Raw genomic sequence first — 6,000 nt, 5'->3', positions numbered from 1 at the left:
TTTCAGTGTAATACATTCTTTCTCCAGACAAGCGCTTATTAATGTTATAGTTTTGCAAGAAAAAATTATTATTAACATTGACATATACTAATTCAGTTTATAATAAACTGCATGCCTCTTCAACAGCAGTCAAGCGGGCCTAATTTTTTTCAAAAGTGACTTTGGGTGCCCAACTTGAGGCATGCCTTAAATGGACTCGATTTTCAGAAACTTTTGAGCCCTTCCCCCCTTGAAAATCAGGCTCCTTTAAGGTGTTGGAATTGAGGTTCCCCCAAATTGAAGCTCCCAAAAATCTTCAATCACATTTGAAAATATAGGCCTGAGCATCCATTTTTAAAAAATCATTCCACAAAGTTAACTCATATTTGTAAGCATATTCTATGCTATGGAGACAAATACACACTAATTCCCCCAAAACTGCTCAGATGAAGTTCCCAAGAATGAGGTAGATCCTCTGGAAATTGCTTACCCTTCCATCCGAGTCTATGTGGCCCTTTCTGCATGAACTCTATGGCCTAACTTTCACAAACTCTGGGTGCCTCTATTTTTAGGATGTCTTAATTTGAGCAACTCAGAATGGAGATACCCCCAAGTTAGTGGACACTTTTGAAAATCTTGGCTTTTGTGCCTAGGGCTCTGCAGGATCTCAGAAGGCAAAGCCACCTGTAATGAGTGCAGCAGGCTCCCTGATGAAACCCATCAATATTCCTGCAGAGAAACTTTCAGATAAGTGAGCAGCAGTAAAATCCAACTCAGGACTTGTACATTCCCCCTTCCTGGGAAGGGAGTACATAACACTGGATCAACAATACAGTCAATAAGCCAGCCATGCTGCTGGGAGAAGTGTGGGAAGCCCAGGAAAAAAGCATAGAGGATTAGGAAATCCATAGAAAGTAGATATTCTGAGATCTGCACAGGACGGGCAAGGATTCAGGACCCACTCCAAAGCCAATTGAAGTCAATGGAAGTCTTTTTTACTTCAGTGGGCTTTGGATTAGGCCACTACTGTGGATCCTTGCATTCAATGTGTATTCAAGGCCAAACCCTCTCCCTTCACTTTGAGGCCAATACTCCTTCTCCCAAATCCCATATTAAAGGGAGTGTGTGCTAGGAACAGCTTGAGTCTTGTCCCTTCCCTATGTCTTTGTGTAAAAGGGGACAACTTGGTCCTAAATGTTTTTCCAAATATTATATCACATTATCTGGGGAATCTATACCCGCTGGTAGAACTATAGGTCATGCTGCTTCAGCCTGGAGTTAGCACTTGCTCATTCCTCTATACTGAGCTCTTTCCAATGGCAGTTTTATAGCAAGCCTGACAGTCACTTTAAATTAGAGGAGTTGGCAAGTGTCCGAGAAAAGGGGTGGGAATTTGTTTAGCTGAGAAAGACAGTTGCAAGACTTAATACAAGAGAATCAAGCTTTAAATAACTTTTCATGTTCAGAGAAGTGCATTATTTGTCATCAAGGCATTTTACTTTTTTCTCTGAAAGACTTTGAATCACCAACCTGTATCTATTTGTTTGAAGTAGCAAAATTTATGGAACAAACCCAAGGAAGCATATCGTTGTTGTGGAAAATTTGATATAATCTGCTCCAAAGTAAGGTAAGTTTAACTGATTCTGTTTTGCTGTTCTGACTTATTTTAAAGCATTTAATCAAAGGAACAAAAATGTAGTGCCTTTGGAAAATGCAGATTTTTTTTTTACTAGACCACATATGATTACACTAAAAATCTACTGCTGTAGGACTGCTGCTAAATCTGTTTATATGTTCTGCCTTGTAACACAAGAATAAGGCACCATGACATTTATAAACTTAACATTGCTCTTAGAAAGTTTACTGACAGGCTTTTTAAAATCCAAGATACAGACATCTGACCAAAATTATTTCTAAAAAGTCTATTTTTGTCAGGTTTGGGCACTAATGTAATTGTCTTTCATCTGTAGACATAGTTCTACATATTTAGTTTCAATCTTTCATTCCATCAGCCCAACGCAGAAATTGAGAGGTTTTTTTCTCATGAAAGATTCCAACATTATTTCATAAATTCACTTAAGCTTTGCTGCTGTGGTTTCCTGAAAATGTGTTTTGCAAAAGATTTTGTAAATATTAAATCATTTTGCTTCAGGGTCACACCCTTGCAAAGTTAAGGAAATTCCTAATTTTTTCCAGCAAAAAGAAGTCATTTGATATTAGCCGACATGATAGCCTTTAAAAAAATCAAAGTTACTAACCTACTGTGTTTTCTTGGTATGTGGGCAGTGTGCTGTATGCAATCTGGGAAGAGACTGTACATTGTAGAATGAGAATAAGTGTTTGATGTCAGCTGTTGCCCACAAACCTGTTCTGCGTAAGTGAGAGAGCAAATGTATGAACAATGAGCTGATGCTTTCTTTCCTCTAAGTCTCCAGTTACCATTATTTGGATGTCTATGAAACATCATTTGTCTGCCTACCAAGTGCACAAAACAAGCTATTCATGGCAGTGTATAGATTCTACAGTCCTCCCACTTGTGATGATGTGATTGATTCTTTTCAAGCTGAAATTCTATGAAAATATGGGTGTGAATTCAGAACAGTCAGTAGCCCTCTGAGCTGTGCAAGTTGTGGATATTGACTCTGCAACTGGTTGGAGAAAAAGCAACCTGCTCCACAAGCCACAAAACCACACCTCTTCTTCAAGGCTGCATGGCAGCCAGCATTACAGAGTTGCCCAGAGAGAGGGGCTCATGTAAGCTAGGCTCTCCTCCTCCTGTACTACACTACTCCCTACAGCCCTCAGGCCTGAGAATGTCACCTGTCTTGCAGGAAGGGGCTGTCTTTTTAACAGGAGCTCAGTGCAATTCAGTGGAATGTACCCTTCAGGGCAAGTGGAATTTTAAGGCTCAGTGACTGTCTGTTCAGTTCCTCTGATTCCCTTCATCCCCCTACCATACCACTGGGGCTGTGCAGCCTGTAGGACTTACTCCAGTTAGTAAATGCCCCCCACAGGGGGTACGCAGGGTTTTGAGGCACCTCACCACCACTTCACAGACTTTAAGGTCAGAAGGGACCATCATGATCAGGTAGTCTGACCTCCTGCATGTTGCAGGCTATAGAACCTCACCCACCTGCTCCTGTAATAGGCCCTGACCTCTGGCTGTGTTACTGAAGTCCTCAAACCATGGTTTAAAGACTTCAAGTTATAGAGAATTTACACTAGTTTAAACCATTTATACTAGTTTAAACCTGTCAGTGACCCATGTCCCACGCTGCATAGGAAGGATAAAAAAAAACAGGGTCTCTGCCAATCTGACCCAGGGGAAAATTCTTTCCCAACCCCAAATATGGTGATCAGTAAGACCCTGAGCAATTGGGTAAGTTCTACCAGCCAGACACCTGGGAAAGAATCTCTGTAGTAACTCAGAGCCTTTCCCATCTAGTATCCCATCACCTGCCCTTAGCGTGACAAACTCTTGTATGTACCTGCTGTGGATTGGCTCCCTGAAACCATCAGCCTCTGGCAACACATGTACTACCTTCCAGGCCTCTGTGGGCCTCATTCTCTCTCTACAGGTTAGCAATAGGCACACATCAACACTCGGGTCTTCCAAGCACCTCTCTGGAGTACTCAGCCCCTGTTTCACTGAACACTCACAGAACTATTAGATCTGCTACTCCCAAAGGAACAGTACATACCAACTTGTAAAATTTAACTCAGTATCTCCACTTAACACACAGCACGTAACTTATTCTTGTTGTCACTATAGGCATATAGCTTATTAACAAAGAACAGAGATTCAAGTAATAGAGTATTGGAAACAAATGGTTACACAGAAAATCATATCATGCTTTCTGGAAACAAAATTTAACCAACAAGGCATTCATCTATCTCTTACAAGATAGCTTTCCTTCCCCAGTGTTTTCAAAAAAGCCTGGCTGAGATCCCTTTGTCATGAAACAAATTCACTGTTATTTTACTTCCTTAGTGAAGGATGCTAGGGTGTCTCTCTAAACACCCAAATATACCAGAATGGACTGGCAGACCCCTCTCTCCCCGCACTGTTTACCTCTTCCTGTTAATTTCCTTCTGAAGTTTCCACCATCTCTTCATTAGCATTTGAGTTACAATGCTAAATAGAGCGGGCCTTAAGGGTGGGTGGGCTGGGCCACTGCTCAGGGTGCCGTGCAGAGCTGTGAGTTTGGTACCTCCCAAGTCCCATGCCCACCTGACCTGCCGAGAGCCAGCTGGACTTACAGAGGCAGCCAGGCAGGTGAGCAGCGTTCAGACATGCAGCGCTGGAGAGGGTGGATGGACCCAAGCTGCAGGGGACAGCTGGACAAGCCAGGTAACTCCTCCAGAGCAGGGGTGCCCCCATCTGAACAGGAGCAGGAATGGGGGCCACAGTAGGTAGGGAGTAGCATACTGACTCACTGCACTGTGCCCTGTCCCAGGGGGGATGTTCCCAGCACTGTGGCTCTGGAGTTTTAATGGCAGATTAACCATTAAGTAGGTGGTGCCTGCCTGCTGTGATCTCCCTTTCTTTCAATCCCTGATTGCCTATCCCCACCCTCAGGCTTTATTTTTTAAATTGTTTCTGTTTCCACCAATATATTGAAATTCCTTGGGACGGGGGGGCCTTGTCTGAGCTATTGGGTGAAGCATTGTGCACATTTCTATACTGCATCAAGAATAAAGAAACTCCTTTCTTTATTGCCATCGCTAACTTAATCCTATATCCTGCAAGCCTCACTCATCCTCTGGAAGTCGATGGGGTTCCTGCTGTTAGTGTGAGGACAATGTGTGATTGTGACAAAGTATCAGGCTCTTAAACTGAGATCTCTCTCTAGCAGGGATAGGTTCTGCCCTCCCACACTCACGCTTCAACCTTGCTGCTCTGGTGGCTTATAAGTAGGCTTGGTAGAATTCAACTTTTATTTTTTTATAACTTTGGGTAATATCGATTTTTGTTTATTTTTAAACTTTTTTGTATTTTTAATTAATTTAAATTTTCACAGTTTTGGGAAATTTGGGGGGGAAGGTTAGATAATTATTTGACAGTAGAAGTTGATATTCAAAGAGTTCAAGCTTTAAAGCTGTTAAAACACAAACTGAGGGAGACAAGGTGGGTCAGGTAATATCTTTTTTGGCCCAACCATAGTTGGTGAAAGAGACAAGCTTTTGAGCTCCACAGAGCTCACGGGCTCACAGACCCGGAAAAGAGCTCCATGGAGCTCGAAATCTTCTCTCTTTCACCAACAGAAGTTGGTCCAATAAAAGGTATTACCTGACCCACCTTGTGGCTCTCATATCCTAGTACCAACATGGCTACAACAACACTGCAAAAGCCACAAAGTGTCAATATCCTATGTCAAGATATGCAAAATAAATATCCTAAAACCCAGAAATGATTTGTTGATTTAACTATTCATTCACCTGTCCATTTGTAACCAGCCTAATTCAGAAGTCTAAATCACTGGATTTTGACTCTAGCGAGTTCTCAAGCAGCATTTTTCTTGCTTTCCCGATCTGTAAATTTCAATTATTATTGATGGAAATATTTTTGTGGGTAAGGTGAAATCAACAGCTAATTTCTAAGTTATTATCTGCAAAAAAAACCTAGAGTTTTCAGGTGCCTAAGTAGCCCCTGGAATCACAGTTTAAAATGCCCCCGCTTCAAATCTGAAATGATGCACCCAATGAGCCAGAAGTGGCTAGAGGGCTGTGGGATGGCCATGGGCTCTGGCAAGATGCAGCCCCCTTGCGACAGTGCGGAGCCTGCCTTAAGCTGCAGGCCGAACGCCAGGCACCATGGGCGCATCTCTCCGGAGGAAGAGCCCCGCCGCCGGGGGGCAGGTGAATGACCTGCTGACTTTTCTTACCCAGGCAGTTTCATTTCACAATCAGATGCCATTCAAAAATAGCAGTCTAGCTTCTGCGCATCATGTTGCACTAATGTCTTAGGGTAAATGCTTAATCTAAAATCATCCATTCTGCATGTAGTTCTTAAAATGGGGT

At 42.5% G+C, this 6,000-nt stretch overlaps 1 protein-coding gene across 1 annotated transcript in view; it reads left to right on the top strand.

Annotated features, from left to right (window-relative positions):
• The first annotated feature begins 1,407 nt into the window (after nucleotides 1-1,407).
• The window catches only part of C1QTNF7 (C1q and TNF related 7), a 95,529-nt gene continuing 90,936 nt past the window's right edge, over nucleotides 1,408-6,000 (top strand). Inside the window, exon 1 of the mRNA XM_024212274.2 lies at nucleotides 1,408-1,606. The gene's annotated coding sequence lies outside the window, so the exon portion shown is untranslated. The remainder of the gene's footprint in view (nucleotides 1,607-6,000) is intronic.

This window comes from Terrapene carolina, unplaced genomic scaffold, assembly GCF_002925995.2.
Source record: "Terrapene carolina triunguis isolate 2854851 unplaced genomic scaffold, T_m_triunguis-2.0 Scaffold66, whole genome shotgun sequence".
In the NCBI taxonomy this organism is placed as follows: Eukaryota; Metazoa; Chordata; order Testudines; family Emydidae; genus Terrapene; species Terrapene triunguis.
Note: the sequence above shows the minus strand (reverse complement) of the source record. Positions and strands in the feature narration are given on the sequence as shown.